We start from the raw sequence: 24,869 nt of genomic DNA on the forward strand, positions 1-24,869 counted from the left end.
AATAAACGAAAAATTAAAGGCAAATGTATTTTAAGGGTCAAAACAATACAAAAATAATAAAAAAAACCACATATGATAATTTTAATCATGAAATAATTTAAAAATACATCAGTGTACGATGACTTTTGTGGCGTATTTTTTGTGACTCATTGTCTTTTTGACAAATTTCAAAAATAAAATCTGGCAATATTTCTAAAAAAACTACTGGGTTTTATTCAGAATGGCATAGGAATGGTGTGAAAAAAAATTGGATTTCATATTCGAATTCCATTTTGCGTTATTTTGGTTTTACTACAAAATTTCAAGGTGTATGAATACTTTTGAGAGCCACTGTATGTCCATGACAGCCGGCAGGGTGGTTCACTTTCACCCCGACTTTGAAAAATAAAATTTAATAAATCAGTTTGGAAAAAGCTACAAAATACATCATGAAAATTTTTGATCTCACGTTTATGTCCAGTACGCCTCCTTTGCAGCACCGATAAAGGGCTGCAAGGGAGGCACTTTCACTCCCTGGCTTTTCAAAATAAATAAATTTTAAAAAGCAATGTTAATCTAATATTTTTAATAGTAATATTATTTTTAATCTTTTAATGACTAATTATTTTGTATGAGTAAAATCAATTGTACTTTAAGCATAGCCAAATTACAAACGTGCAAAAATATTATGACTGATCAGAGAAATGTGTAAAATTATAAATTAATTAACTTTAACAAAGATGAAAATAAAACTCAGTATTCACTTTAAAATAAATAAAATAAAAATAGATAAACTAAATTTAAAAAAAACTAAAAAATGATAAATTAAAATATAAGTAAAAAAAATTCTTAGCGATTTACATGCGGATGTACCCTTCTGCATATGAACCTGCCAGCGGCCATTGGCCAGATTCAGAATTTTTTATGTAGACAAAGAAAAAAAATATCCAACTCTTTTCATTTTCTTCAAATTATTGATAACTTGCCACATTTTCTTTAAAACTACATGACCAGTAAGTTAAAACAAAATAATAATTTCTGTGCAACAACAGGAACATATAATCTTGTAACAATATACGCACACACGAACATAGGACACACAACAGTGGAGCAGCGAGATTTTTTTTTTTTTTGGGGGGGGGGGCACAATAGGAAAAAAATATCATCAATTTAATTGACTTGATTTGCACATCAAATCTCTTAATTTTGAAAAATTGTAGTTTTAAAAAAGCAATTTTAGACGGATTTTGGTGATGTTAGGGGAAAGAAGGGTATTGGAAACTCCGCGGAAATGTACAGAAATTGAAGCCTTAAATGTGGTTAAAAGGCCGTATTTATTGACATTAGGGTAAGGGGTGGAGCTCCTAGACTCTCCCCGATCTTTTTTTTTTCTTTCTTTTTTTGAAAAATAAATGGAAATCATAATTCCTCCTCCCAGCCACCAATTTTTCGAAATTGCAATTCCAAAAACGCAATTGTAGACAAACTTTGAAGAACTTTACGGGAAAGGGTTCTGAAGCTCCCCCTTGGATTTTTTTTTCCAAATCGAAGTTCTAAAATAGGCCTGAAAAAAAAAATCTCCGCGGATACTACATTGCAAAATAAATGAAGTTTTGATTCCACATACAACTTTAGAAACTCAATTAGTAACTTTTAAGGAATATTCAAAACTAATATCAAAAACAATCTAAAAGATAATGATTCCTTCTCTAAATTGTCATTATAGTGCGCTAATTACTTGAAGACAAGGAATCAAGAAAGGAGCGAACGGTCTAATCTTGTGCAAATGAAAACAGACCCACTGGAAAAAAAAACGTCGATGCCTATTATTAAGAATATGGGTCGGACGACCACAATTGTCACAAGCAGAGCCCCGGCCTTAACGAATGCGGGGCCCGATTGGAGAATTCTAGCGGGGCCCTTTACAGAATGATTGCATTTAATTTGAGACACAACAATTTGGGAGGCCAACTTCCTCCGGAACATTTTAGAAATTGAAGTCTTCAAACTTTGTTTCAGTCGGGCGAAGAAGGGAGAGGGGTTCAAATGCTTCTCCCGGAGAATTTTGAATAAAATAAAATTAACTGAATTCAAAAAGCAGTTTTTGGGCCCCTAAAATTTGGATGCCTCGGGTCAATTTCCGCTTTGTATGCATGCGATAGTTAGATCTGAGGTGGGGCCTTTACTTGATTAATCACTGTACTAATCGACGATAACCATTAAAAATTAGTTCCTTGAGGACCCATTACCTAGTTCACCTTTTCCTGGCCGTTTAGTATAGGGTACAGTCGGTAAGGCTATTGTTGATTTCAGATGTTCAACTAGACTGATAATTTAACTTTTTTCCAGAAATTTATTTGACACAAATAGTTTTGGAAATAAATTCTGCTAATTTTATCTCCGAATGCTTTTAACGAATTTAAAATTACCTGAAAGCTTCAGGAACCTCCTTAAAACCATTGATTGGACTAAAAGTAGCTCAGCATTCCCAGATTAATCATCAGTTAAATATTAAATTGTAACTTTTTATTTTCATACATTTTTCTTCTTGTATATATCTAACTAGTGGCACCCGCACGGCTTCGCCCGTAATAGAAAAATTAAAAGGTCTTTTGGTTTGCCTGTATTTACAAATATTGTATTGTGAATTTTCTCATCAATTCGCTTGTACTCATGTTACGGTTACACGTTATGATAATTTCGTATCTCGCCAATTGGCTTGTGCCCATGTTACGGTTACACGTTATGATAATTTCGTAATTTATGATAGTTTTTTTTCTTAAAATTGGAATAAAAAAAGAACCACATCGAATTTTCGAAAAATCGCTTCGAGGTGCACACCCCCATGCTACATACTAACTTCGTGCCAAATTTCATGAAAATCGGCCGAACGGTTTAGGCGCTATGCGCGTCACAGACATCCTACAGACATCCTACAGATATCCTACAGACATCCTCCGGACAGAGAGACATTCAGCTTTATTATTAGTGAAGGCAGAAAAAAGTTTTATTTTTCTTTCGGTGCGGGGCCCCTGACAGCGCGGGGTCCGATTAGACCCTTTTGCTCTAATCGGCCTAAGGCCGGCTATGGTCACAAGGTGGGCATTGCTTCGGATCTGGTGCCAACTCCATCTCAGTAAGGAACTTCAGGGCCTCCTCTTCAGATTGAAGAAGCCCGGAAAACGTGAACAGATTAAAATAAGGGAGCTTCGGATGAATATTATCAGGAGTAGTTTTGCTCGGGATTTCTGACTCCTGGGCTGAGACGTTGGTCTGTTTTGAGCAGGCCATCTAGGGCCAAAATCAAGTAAATTAACACAAGGAAAAACAAACTAAAATTATTAATCAACACAGGGGAAAAACAGATATGAATATAAATCAATAAACAATCAAATATTGAAAAAGTAAGGGATATCAAAAAGTAACTGTATACAATGCTTTCCCAATGCTTATTTGACAAAAACAATTCAATAGAAAGATCCAAAAAAAGAAGATTAATCACATTGAGTTAGATTAAAGAAAATAATCACCAAAAAAACTTATCACTAAAAAACACACGTTCGCCGCGGCATGGCCGATGCGTTAGTAAACATGCCGTTAGCAGGAATCCAAATTCATCTAGGTTAAAAAATGAAACGCAAAGCACAAAAATAATAAAATTCGTGCAATTAAATGCGATCATGCAATTGAATTTGATCATTTTTAATCAAATGATGAATAGATACGTTGAGCGCCATTCTCCATGCTTTTTGCAAAAATGCGGCTAATATATTAAAATAATGATTAAAATAATTTTAGATTAAAGCACAGATAGTAAAATTAACATTTTAGACATTAAAATATTGAAATAATAGTAGTACTTACAGCTTTTCAGGAAGAATTCTGCAAAATCGAGAGCGATGGGAAAAAAGCACGTGGTGGAACGTAACGAACCAATTCGTAGTGGGAGGAAAAAGGGTCGACACGTTAGCTCGATCGGGGACCGGTTCCCGGTGGTTCAAAGAGGGTGAGTAGGGTTGCTGGAGAGAATAACGGAGGAGAGAGCGGAGCAGGGTTGCCATCGGAAAACGTATTATCGCCAAAACGCACGCGGATCGAGCGGTTCGGAAGCGTTGAGTTGGGTTGCCGGGTGAGAATCGGAAGGAGCAGGGTTGCAATCATGAAATAATTTATCGCCAAAAATTTGGCGACGTCGCCAGAGTCTATCGAATCGATTTTAACGCCTCAAATGCCACTAAAATTATTCATTTCGTGGTTCAGATTGTCCAACAGAACGATGCGGAATTTCAATATTCAAATCTTACACGGTATTTATCAACTTGCAGAAGCAATTTTAATATTTTTTTCGGATTGTAATTTATAAACTATCTACACACTCCAAGTAAACAATGAACTTTCTCCAAAGCCAGCGGTTGCAGTTTAAAGGTGAATCAAAAAGGAAGGAGACAAATCTGGAAAATTGCGTTCGACGAACCTCACCGGTCTGCCGGTAAGTAACCGGTTACAAACCGCAGCGTTCTATCATCTATCGGTTACCTCACCGGTTACCATTTTAAGCTATTAATTGGTGGATTGGAGCACGTGATCAACTAACTGGGTGCTACCCATGGAAGTTGCGTTCGACGAACCTTAACGGGTTAACCGGTGAGTAACCACTTACTAACCGCAGCGTTCTATGATCAACCGGTTACTGCATCGGTTACCAATCTAAGCTGTTGATTGGTTGATTAGAGCACGTGATCATTAGCTGTCACGTGATTAACTAACCGGGCGCTACCGGTCGTGCTCGTCGAACGTAACCGGAGTAGATTCCCTGGTGCTACCTCTCGAGCTCGTCGAACGTAAGCGAAGAAGCAGTCGTCGTTTTTTGCAACAACCTTGCTTTTGTCGGACGATTTTTCATCCATAACCTAAAATTTTTAATTAAAATAAAATTGTATTGTGACCCTAAAACATGCATCTTCAGTGATTTGCAATTTCGTGATTTTAAATGGTGTAAGAATCATTTTTCGCAATTCCTTTCCAGTGTCTCTATTGCTTACCTGCAACCGTTTCACGTGGCGTCACTGACGTTCTCGAGATCAAACTACTCGTAGCAAACGAGTGTTTTGACGTATTTAAATTAATAAATCCTTACTTTAAAAAGACTTTCGTTTGAAGTTTAAATTTCATCGTTTCAAGTTTTGAATGAGAAGTGATGTTCATTGTTTCTTGCATATGTTCCTATGTATGAGCACATATATGTGAGAGCTTAAATCTTTGCACTTCCACCAGGGACCAGGTACTTTTCCTTATTCTTTCGTAATAAAATCTGCTGAATTTTTTACACGAGTCAATGTTGATTCAAATTCGACGAAAACTAATTTCAGATTTGTTGCGATTGTAAATATTTATTCATGGAAATTGTGAAGTTGTCGTTAAGGAAAAAAATTCTAGTGGTCTATTTTTTAAAGGTATCTGAAAATTAGTAAAACTGGAACGAATCAAAGCTTTCGTTTTTACGCTAATATCTAAAAGATATTTTTCACAATATTTATTGTTTTTGTAACATTGAACTTTGAGCTGGATCTTCTTCTGGTGGCAAAAAAAAAAAAGTTTATGGTGCTGTCTATATAATTGTAACATCTAGAAATCTCCATAAGTATTTTGAAGGAAACTTTGCCTTTTTAAATATTTGTGATTGATCAATTGAGAAATCAATGTTAACAATGTCTAAAACACACATATATCTTCTATTAATTACATCTCATGTGTCGATACTTTTCTTCCCATCCGACCATTAACGTCACGCTTTAAGATTGCCTTAAGTTTTCGTGAAGATAAGTGGCTTGCGTTAAATGGCTACTAATACAGTCGAACTTGCTTATAACGAGCCCTGATTGACTGAGAACCGGGATTTAGTAAGGAAATCAAAAATACTTGGATAGTACAATAATTAGTCTATGGGAGCATAATTTGCTTTTAACGAACAAACCTTGCTTAAAGCGAACAATATTTTTGAGATTCATTAAATTTCTTTTGACTTCCAGCTCAGCTTATCCTACATTGGTAAATTTTCTTCACCGTTCCAAAGTCAACCGGAGATTTGTGCAGATTATAACTAGCCCTGATTTAGTGAGAACCTGGATTTAGCAAGGAAATCAAAAATACATGGTTGGTACAATAGCTAGTCTATGGGAGCATAATTCGCTTTTAACGAACAAACCTTGCTTAAAGCGAGCAATATTTTTGTGATTCATTAAATTTCTTTTGACTTCCAGCTCAGCTTATCCTACATTGGTAAATTTTCTTCACCGTTCCAAAGTCAACCGGAGATTTGTGCACATTATAACAAGCCCTGATTTAGTGAGAACCTGGATTTAGCAAGGAAATCAAAAATACATGGTTGGTACAATATTTAGTCTATGACAGCATAATTCGCTTTTAACGAACAAACCTTGCTTAAAACGAGCAATATTTTTGTGATTCATTAAATTTCTTTTGACTTCCAGCTCAGCTTATCCTACATTGGTAAATTTTCTTCAACATTCCAAAGTCGACCGGAGATTAGTAATAAATCATAATTCCTGAGAGCAAGCGATGACAGCACTTTTTAAATATTTGGAGCAATGAAAAATTTTAAAATTATATGTATGTCAAGGGCGCCCATATGCATAATTTTAAGGGGGGGGGACTCAGATGTTTTCCCCATAGAAACCGATTTCAGTACAGATTAGAGTTATTAAAGTCTGACATTTTTAATAAATTGTTTATTAATGATTGGAGAAGAAATGTTTTTACATTTTTGCGAAGAAAAAAATACTAAAAACATGGAAGTTCCAATTTCTAAGTGGGGCTTGAGCCCCCTCTTTCCCTCCTATATGGGCACGCTTGATATGAGTATTCCTCAAAACAATGACATACGAAAGAGAGATTCAGAAGGTTCAAAGCAACAGGGCCGGATTTAGAGGAGGGCAGGCGGGGCTACTGCCCCGGGGCCTCCACAAGAAAGGGGCCACCACAATAAAATTTTTACAAAATATCCTAACTTTCACATGTCGAAAATATCGGATATTATACATACATATCAAAATATTCGGATCATGGGTGCCACTCTAGAAATTGGCCAGGACTGAAAAGCGCGTGGTTCCATTTCGCGACACCAAAATGTTAGCGCTTAGTTTGTTTGATGTTTTCGACATATATAATGCTAATTTTTGATGCTGTGACTATATAGTATAACCAAATTGTAAGATTAAGTAAAAATTAAAACCTAAATAAAAAAATAACATATCATTGTCCAAGATTTTTAGGAGGTAAAAGTAGAAAAAGAACCTAATAATAAAATAAAATAAAATAAACATACTATTTGCTACTGCAGATAAAATGCTTCAGATTGTATATTTCATGTTACATAAATAGTTCATATTTCATACAAAAAAAAAATAGTAATTAAAAAAAATTCAGGTCTGAGATTCTTGGCCATAAAATGAATTGTGATAAAAACTTTAACAAAATTTTCCAGATTAAGGTAAGAATGGTTGAAATCAACAGATTGAGTAATTTATTAAGTTATTTTTTGAAAAAAAAAAAAAAAAACAGTTACTTTAGTAGATTGGCCAGTTTTTTGTCCTCAGAATAATAAGACCTTTTTTGAGAGTGAGAGATTCAAAATTAAAGATTTGTTTCATCTATAAACATCATTTTGAACATGGAAAAAAAAATCCGATGGCCGAAATTTTTGAAAAGACGGAATTCCTTCCCTTGGACGGAAGTGTGGCAGCCATGATTCGGATATATATCAAAGTATCGGATATTTTCGGATGATGTGTTTTCGAACCCTGATTAGGGGCCTCCACTCCTTCGTTGCCCCGGGGCCTCCACACTTCCAAATCCGACCCTGCAAAGCAAAGTAACCAATCTATTTGGTACTGTATGATGATTAAAATAAAGAAAAAAAAGCAGCTATGATAAATTTTTTCATGAACTCGCTTTTTACGAGCTCTCGGTTGTAACGAGCAAATATCGCGATCCCTTTTGCACTCCTTATAGGCTTATAGGTGAGTTTGACTGTAGTAAAAAAGTGGATACTAAACTGGCAGTGTCTATAGATAACAGACGACTAACTAAATGCAATATTTTCAGTAAGTCAGTGCTAATTCTATACTAGCTACCAGTTTGTTTGACACTCTTGGCTTCCTTAAGATGTTTTCCACTTCCAGCTCAGTCACTTCCTACGCCGGGCAGATGAGTGCTAAGCACGAAACTGCAGTCCTCGGCTGGGATGACTGAGCTGGCAGTGTATTTCATGAAAATGCAAAGTACCAGACAGCTCAGTTATCACGTCCAGAGACTGCAGTTTCATTCATATTAGACTCATGAGTCTGGAATAGTGAATAACACAGCTGGAGGATGTAATCTCATTGAAGCTAAGAGCGCCTACAAACTGATAGATTGAGTGAATTTTTCTCACCAGCGAGTGTCCGTAGCCTGGTGTGGTTCCAGGGTCAGATTAAGTCACGGGGCCCAGGCCCAGGGCACCGACATTTGGGGGGAACCAAATCTGAAGATTAAGTTTTAATTGGACTCATTTCATATTGCACTGTAGCAAGATCTTAGTATTTGATCTAGAAAAAAAAAGTTTAATCACTTCCCTAAATCCCACAAACCACTCCGAGTTCAGTCTATAGTTCCAATATTAAAAGTTATAATATACAGTTGGCTCTCTGTTTAACGATGCTCTATTTAACGACTTTCTCTATTTAACGATGGCTTTTCCCGATCCCAGATGCCCACAACAGTGTTAAAAGTATTCTACTTAAGGACGATTTTTTGTGGTCCCTTGAAAGTCGTTAAACAGAGAGCCAACTGTAGATAATTTTGAAATTCATCGCTTACTGCAAGGGGCAAAGTTTGACCACATCTTATATTATAATGTTTAACTATCGTATACTATATTGCCGTGTGCAGGGAAAGGGCAGTAATTGCAAATTTTTCATTTTTTTTTTTTTTTTTTTTTTTTTTTTTTTTTGCATTTTTGTCATCTATTGTACGTTATCTTTATTGTACAAGCTCGTTTATTTGGTTTCCACTGAAAAAAAGGCGCGAAAAAGACGTCTAATTCCAATATTTCTCCATTGTTAGCATTGAATCCAAAACGCGTTTCTGCAAATATCTCGAAAACTCATTTCTGCATATACTGCCGCTTACCTGCACACGACAGTATACTACCGTAGGCAGATAGACGGAAGGATCTGCAGAAATGATTATTGAGCTAACACGTTTTGGATTCAATACTAACAATGGAGAAATATTGGAATTAAACGTCTCCTTCGCGCCTTTTTTTTCAGCGGAAACCAAATAAACGAGCTTGTACAATAAAGATAATGTAAAATAGATGACAAAAATGCAAAGAGAAAAAAAAAAGGAAATATGAAAAATTTGTAGTTACTGCCATTTACCTGCCCACGGTCCTTTCTACTTTTTATAATATATCTTTACAGTAGAAGACCGTTATAACGCACACCTTGGGACCAGAGTTTTTGCGTTTTATAGATCACTAGTGGTACCCGCACGGCTTTGCCCGTAATAGAAAAATTAAAAGGTCTTTTGGTTCGCCTGTATGTTTACAAATAATGTATGGTGAATCTTCTCGCCAGTTGGCTTGTACCCATGTTACGGTTCCACATTATGATAATTTCGTATCTCGCCAATTGGCTTATGCCCATGTTATGGTTCCATGCTATGATAATTTCGTAATTTACTCGTCCATCTTATGATATTTTTATTCTTAAAATTGAAGTAGAAAGAGAACCACATCGAATTTTCGAAAAATCGCTTCGAGGTGCACATCCCCATGCTACAAACTAACTATGTGCCAAAATTTCATGAAAATCGGCTGAACGGTCTAGGCGCTATGCGCGGAACAGAGATCCAGACATCCGTACAGAGAAACTTTCAGGTTTGTTTTTTGAAAAGAAGAAAGATAAAGAAGTAAAGAAAAGAAAGATAAAGAAAGATAATTTTCAGAAAAATTTTGTTCTGAAAATTATTTTTCCCATTTTATTAAATTTCTGTGAAAAATGGACTTAAAATTGGAATAGAAAAAGAACAAAATCGAATTTTCGAAAAATCGCTTCGAGGTGCACACTTCTATGCTACAACCTAACTTCGTGCCAAATTTCATGAAAATCGGCCGAACGGTCTAGGCGCTATGCGCGTCACAGAGATCCAGACCTACAGACATCCTCCGGACAGAGAGACTTTCAGCTTTATTATTAGTAAAGATTTCAAATTTTGAAGCTAATATTCAGAATATATCTATATATTAGCACTTCAGAGTGAGTTTTATCTGCAATGAGTATTAAAGCCCGAATATTACAGTTAGTTATTCACAAATAAATATGTTTCACAATCAAAATTCTGCACTTCTTCTAGCTTCATGGTTTGCATAACAGCTGCATTTTCAAGAGCCATCTGGTATTTTCTGTTTACTATAAGTACTAATTTTCAATTTAAAAGCTTTGAAATAAGATGGTAAGATGAAAAACTTTCAAAATTTAATTTGCCTAACAATTTTTATTTTTGCAAAGCAAAACAGGGGGATTTTTTGAATTTCAAAACATGTTTACTTTTGAAAAGTAGTGCGGTTAATAGAGCATTTCGTTATACAGGTTGGCGTTATAACGGTCTTCTACTGTACTGTAGTATAACATTCCACCCAATTAAGCATGGCTTTGTTAATACGCGAGTATCAAAATATTTTATTGCTTTGCTATATAAAATAAGCAGAAAGGAGAGGCGGGGGGGGGGGGAGTGCACCAAATAAATTTCGTGCCCAGTGTTTTCAGAAGTCATGGTCAGGATCTGTGTGGTTCGTCTTTTGAATTGATTGCAAAGCTTGGGTACTTAGCAGTAAGTTACCGCCCCTAAGACAGGGCCGAACCGTTCCATACTGCAGACACTCACTGGTGAGATGATTTGTCTACCAGTTTGTTGCCACTCTCAGCTTCAATGAGATCACATCCTCCAGCCCAGTTATTCACTATTTCAGACTGATGAGTTCTAATGAGAATGAAACTGCAGTCTCTAGATGTGATAACCGGACTGTCCGATATATTGCATGTAGTTCTGCCTTAGCCCTGGCTTAGGGCAACTTATGGCTAACTAAAGATTTGAGTTTTCATATCTAGTTATCAACAGAATATAGTTTTACTAACAATAATAAGAAAATGGATGTGAAAATGGAGAAAAATAAATCTCTGCTCATATAAATAAAAACTATAAACTGATTCCGAAAAGTCAAAACTATAATTAAACGAGCTGATGTGTGCATCACATGACTTCCTTTTACTCCAATTTAATGTCATTTTCTCATTATTGGCAGTTTTAATGTGATTCAATAGTTTACTCTCTAAATATCACCAAATTGATACCAGATTTAAAAAAAAAATCGCCAAATTTGTCGCTAAGTTGGCGACAAAACTTGGCTTCCACAAGACTGGCGATATATCGCCAAGTGTCAGCCAAATTGTAACACCATTTGAGTTTACATCGAAATTAACAATGATTTCCCCCCAAAAAGGGGCAAAAGACCCCTTTAAAAACACTTGAATGCAACGAAAAGGGGATGTGCACAACTAGACCCCTCTAGGAGTCTACGTACCAAATTTCAACTTTCTAGGACATACTGTTCTTGAGTTACGCGACATACATACATACAAACCGACGTCAAGAGAAAACTCGTTCTAATTAACTCGGGAATCGTGAAATTGGATCTTTCGCGTGTCTATACGTTCTTAGGCACTTATCCACGTGTGGTCAAGTCGAAAAAAAAAACTCAACCTTCATTCGGGGGTGAGCAAAATGGAAATTAAGGTCGATTTTTGAGTGAAAACTTTTTCGTGAATACACACTGTTAAAAATGGGTATTCAAAAATAATGAAAATTTACTCATTTTTGAATACTTTCATTACTCAATATAGCTCCGAATCAATAAGGTTCAATTTTGAGAAACACATGTACTCATTTTTTTGAGTACATTCTGGTAATCAAATATGAGTACACATTTGTTTCAATTATAAACACATTCATTAATTAATAATGAGTTTTTAGCTCAGTTATATGTACTCATTTTTGAGTACATTTTTGAATCAAATATGAACACATTCATTAATTAATAATTAGTTTTTAGCTCAGTTCTATGTATTCATTTTTGAGTACATTTTAAAATCAAATATAAATACATTAATTAATTAATAATGAGTTTTTAGCTCAGTTATATGTACTCATTTTTGAGTACATTTAGAAATCAAATTTAAACTCATTCATTAATCAATAATGAGTTTTTAGCTCAGTTATATGTACTCATTTTTGAATACATTTAGAAATCAAGTATAATGGCTTATTTCAAATATATGAATTGGGTCAGCTCACTTTTGAAAATATCTTGAATTCACATTCTAAGTATTGCCATGCACTTTAGTGCAATTATCATTTCAGTCATTTAAAAGTCCATAAAAATTTTTGAGTAAAGTATTGTGAAAATAAGTGAATTTTGTGTTCCATTTTTTTAAATGCATAATGTAAAAAAAATTCCGTAAAAATTACGGTTTTTTACCGGCAGCTGGGTTGGTTGTGCAAAACTGTAAAATTTGCGGAGAATACCCCTCAATAGAATGGTGTTTTACTATACAAGGCCAAATTTTTTCCCATAAAATTTACAGAGGGGCCGTGGTAGCCCGATCGGTAGAGTGTCGGATTCGGAGCCGGAGGGCCTCGGGTTCGAACAACGCCCCCTATATCTGGAAGGCCTGCTCACGGGCGAGTCACGTGGTCAAAATGAGGCCAGTTTCTCTCGCGCCGTGACTTGACGGAAATCGGTCGGGAAAGCGCCGTGCGTACAATGTAACACGAATTTAAATATTAAATAAAAAAAAAGGTGACGCATATCTTTTTCAATTAAATCACCAATCTAATAGAATAGACAGCTTATTTCTCCTTCACCTCACAAAATCACTTATTTTGCTAATTTTATAAGTGAAACTTGTGCGTTTTCCAGGGCAGAAAATTAATCTTCAAATTTTACTTTCACACGTTTTCAAAATTTCAAATAGACATTGGGGGGTTGGGGAAACTTGTACCGTAAATAATTATAAAATTATTTAGAGCGTACATTTTTTTCATGTAGGGTTATTAATAAATGAGAAATATTTTATTGAGTCTTGTTTAATTTGAAGTTTCCAAGTTTCTTTTTTTTGAAGAAATAATTATCTCTGATTTTTCAACTTAATCTGCTTTGGTAAAATGTTCTTTTGCTATAAATATCAAAATAGGCAATTAGTTGAAGACTTTTGGGTGGAACTATACAGCTTTGGCAAATTAGTATAACTTCTTCAAAAGGAAAATAAATAAGTTGAGTCTACACATAAGTAAATAAATATTCCTAATATATTTTAAACAAAATATCTGTGAACAAATAAATGACTTAATTGTTTAAAGAGATTTTGCTTTTGTTCATATTGATGTAATTTTGTACTTTCACACAAGTAATCCTTTCTTGTAGAAAAAGTTCTGAAAAAAATTGAAAAAAAAAAAAAAAAGGAATGCTTAGCATATGTTATGCTTTCAACTAGCTTATGAATGTGATACTCAAATAAAGACAATATTTTAAGCACAGTAACTTTTATTTGCACATGATAACACATACATCACATAAAAAACACCTATTACCATTTATGTTACACATGAGGTCAAACAAGAGCTAACACTCAAATTATTTAGCTATTAGGAACTCACAATCAAAAACATGAAAAATTAAGAATCAAGTACTAACAGTTCACACTACATATGCAGAGGTGGTGGTCTACTATTTTACACTCATAAAGCACGGTTTAATTTAATTGACTCTTTTCTTTTTTATATACAGCATCAATAATGATTAATAATAATTAAATTTTAATTGATAAAACTTAAAATTATTAAATAAAATAGAAAAATTCAGTTTTTTTTTTTTTTTTAAGGGTTTAAGAAGATGTTCATTTCTCTTTGTACAATACATTAAGAAACTTCATTGTCCATAACTAATTAGAAATTAAAATTCTGCACACTTTCACAATCAGGGTTGCTAATCAATTTTGCAAGAAAAATTCCCTATGATTTCCCTGCATGAAAATGAAACATTATAAACAAGCGGACACTGATATTTGAAAAAGAACATAAATATCTTGATAATTTCACCACAGGTTTTTTAAAAAAAATCTAAATAAGTAAGGGAAAATAAATAAGAATTCATAATAACTGAAATAATAGCATGGTGATTGAATATATTCAACTTTTTACTCAAAAAAAAAAAAAAAAACTTCTTTTGACCATTCATTACATGGACCTAAAAGTGTGTAAGTGATCCAGAATAAAGATTATTGACGACTAATTTCATACACTCAAAATTATCATGAAATTCAAGAATCTATTTTTATGATGAATATTTTAATATTTAACTTGAAAATAAAAACTTAAGCAAAATTGCCATTTTTTATTTTACTTTATTAATATTATCATTATAATTATTACTAGTAATTTATTTGTTTTTTGGCAGTTTATATATTAGGAAATTGATTTTCGCAACTTCAATTTAAGAAGAAAAAAATTCCCTGTATTTTCCAGGTTTTTGAGGAAATTTTTGAAATTCGCTGGATGGTCAGTTCTTTATATATATATATATATATATACATATATTTGAATTCCCTATGTTTTCCCTGTTTCTTCAGGTTTCCCTGTGGCGTGGCAACCTTGACAATAATCGGCAAGGTACATCATAGTGTTTCCACCTATTCCCTAGGTTGTAATTTAAAAATAGTTTAGGATAATTCAGTCAAACTTTTACATTTTAAAAGATAACTCATAGAAACAATATAAAATTGCTTATTTATTTAGTGTGGACAATTTACGTGCATCTTTCTTAAATTTTTTCAGTGTATTTTTTTCTTTTTGATCTTTTTTCATTTTTTGAAGAGAATCATTTTGTTTTTTGCAAAAGTTGTTCAAAAATATATTAATGAAAACCCATACAATTTGTTTTACAAGAAACAGAGAATCATGACTCTCACATTCATCGATACCTAGAGAAATATCATTTTCATCCAGTACATCAAGAGTTAAATATTTTACAACCTTTCTGTGATTTTGACAACTGATAAAATTTGATTCAAAATGTGTTGACAACAATTTGTTTACAACTACATATGTGAATTGAGAAACACAAACAACTTCGGGATGTGGGTATTTCAACCCTCCGCTGTCTAATTTTGATATCCAATCATTGTTTACATCTGTGTCAAGGGGCTTATCAATGCATAAAGTTGATCGACATTGTTCACACTTTAGTTTCAATAGAACTTTATGAGCTGCATATCCACTAATGTATGTTAAAATTGGCAAACTCGATTGAGTACTTACCATTTCTTCCGGAGTGATTAGAAAACCATTAAAAAAAGGATATGAATCTGAGCTATCTTCATCTTCATCCCAATGTTTGTCCTGAAAAAAACTTAGTAACAATTCTCCACAACTTTTCAATTTTAACACAAGGGGTAAAATTGTTTGCATTCTCAATTTTGTTTCAGTGTCATAAATTTGACGTATACTGACATTGTAATTTGACCCTGCCAATGTACGGTAAGACCCAAATCTGTCTTCTAATGAGTCTGTATTTTCCCTGGTAAAAAATAATCGAAATTTAAAGTTTTAAAACAGTACTCTGCAAGAGCAAGCATAGCTTTTGTAGTATGGCTTATGGCTAGATGGGTTTGCTTTGTTAATCCACCAGTTGTACAATTCATTTCCTCCCATTTGTCTAACCAATTAATAAAGTTAGTTAAGAACTTATACTGAGCTGTGTCAGTATTTGGTGTGAGAGGCGTTTGGAACTCATCCCTTTTATGCTCACCCTTATACAAAGTTTTCACATTCATTATTGACCACCACTTGCAAAGAATCTGAATGTAGTCTGTAAAAATATGAACGGAATCAAATAAACGGAATCAAAAGAAAAATAGAAATATTTTCCTGGACTTCCAGGATAATCATACCTAACCCACGACTCAAGGGGAGAGGCAAACATACTAACGGCCTTTTTATTAATAGCATTATTGTCAGTGGCTACTGATATGACATTAAACCCTATGGCAGCTAAACCAATCAAGATTTTTTTTATATATGAATGGAAATCGTCAGCATCTATGCTACGCAGTGGCAAAATATGTGCCACATCTTTGTACGGAGACAATAAACTTTGGATCATAAATGTGAAAGCACTGGATGCAGCATTTGAGTCATTGTGGGACATACCAAATATTTCACTCTTTAGAAGTCTCATCGACTTTTCATCGAAGAATTCTGCTTCATGAAGAATGTCTTCTTTGCGAAAATGTAATTCATATACCTAAGGAATAGAAAACTCATCAATAAAAAAACATATGCAAAAAAAAATATTGAATATTACGAAAAGCGTTTAACTGAAAATGATAAAACTCAACGATATTGAACTGTATTTTTCTACTTAAAATCGGGCAGATAGGTGCAGAAAAAGATTTTAAAAAATCTTTCTGCAATAATAATTATCTGTCATCTTATAGATATGCGACAGGCGTCTCAGCATTGCATTGTTTGCCTGATATCGAATGTTGCATAATTTTTAAAATTGCAACATTGTTTAACAGAATTATTACTTAGCGAAAAATAATTATGTTTCACTTTCAAATATATTTTGTTGATATGATCAACTATATTTGTTAGAACACCAGTGACATAGCCACGGGGGTCCAGACCTTTCTCCTAAAATGAGTAAGAAAATTCAAAAATAAAAGTGTCCACTCTTTTAATATTCTCCTATCGCATGCATAAGATATGGAAATCAAATCTGAGCGCATACATTCCCCAACTCTTAAATTTTGTTATGAAAAGCAAGTTTCACAAAAAAAAAAAAAGAAGACGTAATTGGGTTGTGCTTTTCCTATGAAAAAATGCCAAATGTCTTCGAAGAAGAGCATCGATTTGGATTAAAGATGCATCAAGTTTAAAATAGAAAATTTTTGAACTATTTTATGAAATGTAAATGCATTTCCATTTAACATAGTAAATTTATTTATATATTAAGTATAATTATCAATTTAATTTAAAATAAATAATAAACCATTTCAAAAAAAAGCAAAAAAATAAATAAATAAAATAATATAGTAAATGGGTAATTTGCTTTATGTTTGTCTGCAAGTAAAAACTGATGTTTATTATTATTAGTTGCATTCTGTTATTTACTTTATTACTTTTCATTCTTTCATATTTTATTTTCATATTGGTATGTAGGTTATATAGACCGCTGAGCAAACTCTTGTATTTAGATATCATAGCTACTTTATCATTATTAGCTGCATTCTGTTCATTACTTTATTATTTTTCATTCTTTCATATTTTATTTTCATATTGGTCCCCCGACACGACGACGCTTGGATATATTACTTCTATTATTTATAAGGCAATTTATCAGAAACCTCAAAAGTCGATAAACATTTTATTTTAAACATTTTTTAGTCGGGTATTTTTAGTTCTTTATTTTAGTTTTATTTAAGGTTTTTTTTAGTCGGGGTTTTTTTAAATTTTTTATTTTAGTTTCATTTAAAGTTTTTTTCAGTAGGCGATTTTTAAAATTTTTATTTCATGCTTTTTAAAGGCCAGAATTCAAACTTTCCCGGACGTGAAATTGTAACACGAGATTCTGTGCCACTGAATCTGCGTATTCTGACAATAGTTGCAATTCAAGTTATTGCTAACCGTAGTATGCAAAATATTGCTCACCGTGATATGTAACGTATTGCTCACCGTATGCAACATAGTGTTGGAAAAAGGTTTCGTTCACCGTGCAATTCGTAATTATGTTGCACAAAGTTATTGTAAATACGTGATCGTAATATACAGTCGGACCTCCATATATCGAAGTAGCAAATTGCCGGGAAAAAATTCGATATATAGAAACGATCTTATTTTAACATAAAAAACTTCTAAATCATTAAAACGTGCATGAAACCCAATTTATAATTTAAACGGGCATTAAATGAAAGATAACAATAAAAATATTAATTTTGCAGAAATTACATTTTTGCGCCTTCATACATCTTCATTCTTCGGCAAATCAACTTGATCTGTAACATTAGGGGATTTTCGTTTTGACAATGGAATCGAGTGAAAAGCAAAAAATCAATCTACTTAACTTAAATGATTTTTACTGAAGCTAAAAAGACTACGAAAGGTTCTCAACAGACAAAAGGGATAGCTTGAAACTGATTTTACAGTGATACTGGTTACAACTAAGATTTGAAATAAACTTGAGGGAATGTAAGAACTCCAGAACGGAACAACGACCGAACTACAGACTCCTAAACCCCAGATTCCTCAAGTTTTGTAGCAACCTTTAGTGAACATAATTTTCTCCGCTAAGCTTCATTTTTCATGATACCAACAGTCTAAAGCAGAGAAAAACCTACGAGTATCTCGAAAAAAATTTCGATATATAGTAGAGACGTACCGAGTACTCGGAAACTACTCGGTACTCGGCCTATTTGCCGAGTACTCGGTACTCGGCCAAATTCTGATCAGATACTCGGCCAATACCGAGTAGTTGCAAAAAATTGAATATTGTCCAAGACAGATACTAAAATTTATAAAAAAAGAGCAAGAATTATATTCTGCAATCATTTACCATTAAAATTTATAAGTCAAATTTAAATTTTGAGAATAATGAAGTTTATAATGCTTCAATGGAATAAATCTTTATTTTAATGTCTCCAAAGTTAATAAAACTTATTTAATAAAAATTATGCAAAAAAGAAAATATGGAAATATATAATGATATAGAAAATATGGAATTTTTATATTAAAATTGGATTTTTGCTTCAACCAAAAATTAGTTATAAGAAATATAAAAATATTTTTGCTTAAAAAATAAAAGGAAATGAAACAACGTTGAAAGTACAGTGCAGAAATACTGCAGACACATGTTTTGGCATTACAAGGAATTCTTTTTTTCAATGCACAAAATGGGAGCTCGTGGATTTAAAGACAAAACTCGGACTTTTTTGTTGAATGTCTTTACATTCTTTAGCTCACATGTTATGCACTGAAAAAGACATTCCCTGTAATGGGGGGGGGGGCAGAAACACGTGTCTGCAGTGCTCCTGCACATTTGTTTTATCTGCTTTTAAAAATTATTTATATTTGGCAGACTACAACTATAATTGATTCGTATACAGTGAAAACCCTCCTAACGTACACCCCTCAAAGCAGACACCACTCTTATGCGGACAATTTTTAATTCCCCAGTTCCAATGCAAATAACATTCTTAAACCCCTGTCCTGCGGTCATCGCTCTATTGCGAACAAAAAAAATTGTCCAGTTAGTGTCCACATTAGAGGGATTTTACTGTAATTTGCCTTAATTCCAACTTGATTAATCATACCTTTTATTTATTTTTAATTTTAAAAATATTTTTTTTTGTAAAATTTTAGACAAACAAAACTGTTTATGTAATGCGTAATTAAATTTCAGCAGGAATTTAGTTTTAAAAACTATTATATGGACAAGGAGGTCTATACTACTATTCCATTAAGTTCAAAATTTATCACATGTGTGTAGATGGTTCTTCTTAGAACATAATTGGTACTTGGTAACTCGGCCGAGTAGTGAAAAGCCGAGTACTCGGCCGAGTAGTGAAAGGCCGGGTACTCGGCTACTCGGCCCAAGTGCTACTTGGTACGTCTCTAATTTTAAGATTCAAAAATATGTTATAATGCTTAGATAAGATGTGATTTTGTTTAATGCTTTGCTTAAAGATAAGGTTTCCATTATCATGTACGTTTTTAGTCTAAAATAATATGTTAACCAACTACTTTTCTGAACTATATTAGTCATGGCGTGTAAGAAAAACTCAAAATTTTTATTTTGCTCTAAACTAATTTTGGAGTAAAAGCAATATTACAAGAGTAAAAATCTGCATCACACACAGAAAGAGGGATCTATGTAGTTTTGCCTGTTGAGGTTAAGATAGTATAATGCAGTGTAGTTAAATTTAGAGCAATACATTTTAAAAATGCAAAATTAATTTATAAAAGTAAAATCAACTGATTTTAATTACTGATTTTGTTAAAAAAAATCACTTAATACAAATCAATTGATTTAAATCAATTTAAAAAAAAAAATCACTTGATTTAGATCATGATTTTTAATCACTATTTAAATCAAGCTGATTTAAATCAACAAACCCTGATTAAACATGAATCTTGAGATACAATCAACTTATAAAAACCTATATTTACCCATAAAATCAAATATTAAATAAATATCTTTGTTATTTTTGGCCTTTACAACCTTCAGCAATGTGATAATGTTGGAGATACCATATCTCTCGAAAGGTTCGCTAAAAAAGAAAATTAAAGAAATTAAAAAATTGAATGCAAAATGAAGTACATATGCAAGAAAAGTAGGTACAAAAGTTGCCAGGAGAGATGCATGACATCCGTTCTCTCCGGGGATTTAAAAAAAAAAAAAGAGGACTAGATAAATCATGAAAAAATGTGTTGGTCCAATATTCTTAACAATCGAAATAGTAATAGTTTTATTTCTATTATATGTTTTAAAATAATATTTTGGTTTGGAAAGAGTTAATTTTTTATAGTGTTCTTACTCAATGCTAACTTCATAGAAAAAATATTGTAAATTAATCTTAAAAAGGTAAACACGATTATAACAAAAGAAAAAAGATAACATTAAAATGCATATTTGCAATAAACTAATTTATAAAAATTTGCAAATTTGTGCAATTTAACACTGCATTTTGTTTTCTACTTTTCAGCACAAATCCATTTTTATTTCATAATTAATGCTGAAATTACATGACTTCATAAACTTTGGTTTAGAGACGTACCGAGTACTCGGTAACTACTCGGTACTCGGCCAATTTGCCGAGTACTCAGTACTCGGCCAAATTCTGATCAGATACTCGGCCAATACCAAGTAGTTGCAAAAAATTGAATATTGTCCAAGACATACTAAAATTTATAAAAAAAAGAGCAAGCATTATATTCTGCAATCATTTACAATTAAAATTTATAAGTCAAATTTAAATTTTGAGAATAATGAAGTTTGTAATGCTTCAATGGAATAAATCTTTATTTTAATGTCGGCAAAGTTAATAAAACTTATTTATTAAAAATTACGCAAAAAATGTAAGTATAGAAAATATGGAATTTTTATATTAAAAATGGATTTTTGCTGCAAACAAAAATTAGTTATAAAAAATGTGAAAATACCTTTGCTTAAAAAATAAAACAACCTTAAAAGTACAGTGCAGGAACTCTGCAGACACGTGTTTTGGCATTACAAGGAATTCCTTTTTCAATGCACAAAATGGGGGCTCGTAGATTTAAAGGCATCCGACAAAAGTCGTATTTTTTTTGTTGAATTTCTTTACATTCTTTAGCTCACATGTTATGCACTGAAAAAGACGTTCCTTGTAACGGGGGGGGGGGGGCAGAAACATGTGTCTGGAGTGTTCCTGCACATTTGTTTTATCTGCTTTTAAAAATTATTTATGTTTGGCAGATTAGAACTATAATTGATTGGTATACAGTGAAACCCCTCCTAACGGACACCCCTCAAAGGCGGACACCCCTCTTATGCAGACAATTTTTAATTCCCCAGTTCCAATGCAAATAACATTATTTAACCCCTGTCCTGCTGACACCTCTCTATTGCGGACAAAAAATTTGTCCTGTTAGTGTCCTCATTAGAGGGATTTTACTGTACTTTGTTTTAATTCCAACTTGATTAATCATACCTTTTATTTATTTATTTTTAATTTAAAAAATTATTTTTTTGTAAAATTTTTGACACAAACAAAATTGTATATATATAATGCGTAATTAAATTTTAGCGGGAATTTAGTTTTAAAAACTATTATATGGACAAGGAGGTTTATACTACTATTTCAATAAGTTCAAAATTCATCACATGTGTGTCGGTAGTTCTTCTTAAAACATAATTGGTACTTGGAACTCGGCCGAGTAGTGAAAGGCCAAGTACTTGGTAACTCGGTACTCGGCCGAGTAATAAAAAGCCGAGTACTCGGTACTCGGCCAAAGTGCTACTCGGTACATCTCTAATATATAGAGATTTTTTCGATATACAGAAACAACTTTCTATGTAATGAACATAGAAATTTGCTGGGATTTCGATACATAGAAAATTTCGATATGTGGAAGTTCGATATATGGAGGTCCGACTGTAGTTATTGCTCACCGTATGTAATATAGAATTGAAAAAATGTTTTTCCCCGTACATTTTGTAATTAGAGTTGTAATATTCTGTTGTAAAAAAGTTTTTGCTCACTGTGCACTTCAAAATTATGAAACACAAAGATAATATAAATATGTGATTGTAAAATAGTTATTGCTCACCGTAGAATGACTGTTATGGCTCACCGTATGTGATGCAGTACTATTTATAAATTATTGCTTACTGTGCATTTCATAACTTATAGACGCAGTGAAAGGTTTTTTTGTAAATTACATAATGCATCATTCAAAAAATGAAGATCTTTTTCACAGGAGGTGAAAAACATCTCGGCTTTTATGTAAATGCAACTTCTATCCACTTGGCGATGAGGAAAACACCGCATGGATACCATATATGGCATTGTATCGCAATGAAAACATTGAACCTGGCGCGGGAACTGATCCTTTCGCCAACGGAAAATCGACGGGACCTTTATCGAACTGCATCCCATGCAACGATTTATGCTTGATGAGAACCTAATTTCTTCCATAGCTGTTTGTGCAAGATGTTGCTTTCGCTTTTTTTTTTTTTTTTTTTTTTTTCAAATTTGAAGAGTAAAATATAAATAATAAAATTTACGAAACTCGTTATGAACTTTCCTTTCACAGTTTGAAAACATATCCACATAAAATATAACGTTTAAAAAATGTTCCGAGAACAGTCGGATGTTGAATGTTCTATCGAGCAATTTAGGCAAGTAATTTTTGGGTAATTTAGATACAACCCTTCAATTATTATCCTTACTACGATAATAAAGGTTACGAAGCTCGTTATGAACTTTCTTTCACAGTTTGAAAACATATATATCCACATAAAATATAATGTTTAAAAATATGTTCCGAGCACAGTCGGATGTTTTAATGTGCTATCGAGCAATTTAGGCAAGTAATTTTTGGGTAATTTAGATACAACCCTTCATTTATTATCCTTACTATGATAATAAAAGTAAAACTTACTTTCAAAGTTCGATGAAAACTCCAATCTTCTAGTTTTTTCTTGACGAACACATCAGCCATTTCGATCGCTCCCCGCTCCGCAAGACAAACGCGCCGAAAGCGTATGAACATTGTCGACACTTGTTCACGCTCTTGAGCGACGCGTAGCATGCGCAATAAGAAAAGAGTTCGAAGCTCGCGAGTTTTATTCTTGGAGGTCACGCTTATTATATTTCCTATTTATACATGAATATTTATTAAACCATGTTCTTGAAACGTTAGCTGCAGTATTAAATGATTGTATGCATCTTTATTCATGAATTAGTGTTTGATAATGTGTTGTATTCTTATATGATGACTTGGGTATGTTCGTATATGATGACTCTTATTTCTCGTATGTTTGTATTTGATGCCACATTTACTCATTTTTGAATCAATTGTATTCAAAAAAAAATGAATACATTCAGAGTTTCATTTTTGAATACATTTTTTTTAACAGTGCAATACTTCCTTTTTACTTTCTTCTATATCTAATATATAGACGAAAGTATTGGATTCGTGCAAATTTTCGAATTTCGAATTTTGACGGATTCGAACGTTTTGAGGTATGCTGAGTCCATTTCGACTATTTTTGGAAAATGTCTGTCTGTCTGTGTGTGTGTATGTGTGTGTATGTGTGTGTGTCACGTCTGTGTGTGACCAGTTTTTTGTGGCCGCTCTACAACAAAAACTACCGCATGAAATCGAACGAAATTTGGTACACATATGTGCCCGTATGTGAACTTGTGCCCATTGGTTTTTGGCGCGAATTCCTCCAAGGGGGGTGGAGCAATGGGACGTTTTTTGAGTTACGCGTGCTTGCTATTCCTCAGGAAGTAACTGGCGGAATCAAACAAAATTTGGTCCATATGTTGTCATTAACAGGAACAGGTGCTGATTCAATTTTGGTGTCAATAACTCAAACGGGGGTTGAGCTATAGAACGTTTTTTGTCGTCGATTGTGACTGCTGTATCTCAAGAAATAATGAACAGAATGAAAGAAAAATTTATCGGCAAGTAGTCCTTAGTGGGTATAAGAGCTGATTTTATTTTGGTGTCAACAGCTAAAAAGGGGGTAGCGCAATCGCCCGTTCTTTTTTTCCATTGTGAGTGCCCTATCTCAAGAAGTAATGCTGCGTTCTGGTTGAAATTTGGAATATATGTGAATCCATACGTAAACAGGCATTGGTTCAATTTTGACGCCAATCGCTCCAAGAGGTGTTGTTTTTTTTTTTTTTTTTTTTTTTTTGAATAAAAATAGCTTTATTAATGCAACAATAAGAAAGATAAATCGTAATAGATTGTCGTCTGCGTATTTCTCGTGATTTTAATTGAATGGAAATGATCGGAAATATTATCTCAATGATTTAAAATTTTTAACTGTTGCCATCTTATGTTTGTTAACAAATAAAATATTTGTAATTAATTCAAGCAAGGCTTTTAAAATAACTTTCAATTTTCGCTCTTTGCTTTGCTTTTAAAATAATTCAGACATTGGGATGGTAGTCAAGTTTTTGCATGTGTAATTTTGTTTTTGTTGGGAATATTGCTTCCTC

General features: G+C 33.1%; 1 long non-coding RNA gene across 1 annotated transcript; it reads right to left on the reverse strand.

Annotated features, from left to right (window-relative positions):
* Positions 1–12,507: 12,507 nt before the first annotated feature.
* LOC129232781 (uncharacterized) lies at positions 12,508–23,443 on the reverse strand. The gene is made up of 3 exons (XR_008581391.1): positions 23,296–23,443; positions 20,323–20,423; positions 12,508–16,399 (listed from the first exon to the last, which is right to left on the reverse strand). It is a non-coding gene; the product is annotated as an uncharacterized LOC129232781 (long non-coding RNA).
* Between the last annotated feature and the right edge of the window lie 1,426 nt (positions 23,444–24,869).

This window comes from Uloborus diversus, unplaced genomic scaffold (assembly GCF_026930045.1).
Source record: "Uloborus diversus isolate 005 unplaced genomic scaffold, Udiv.v.3.1 scaffold_14, whole genome shotgun sequence".
Lineage (NCBI taxonomy): Eukaryota > Metazoa > Arthropoda > Arachnida > Araneae > Uloboridae > Uloborus > Uloborus diversus.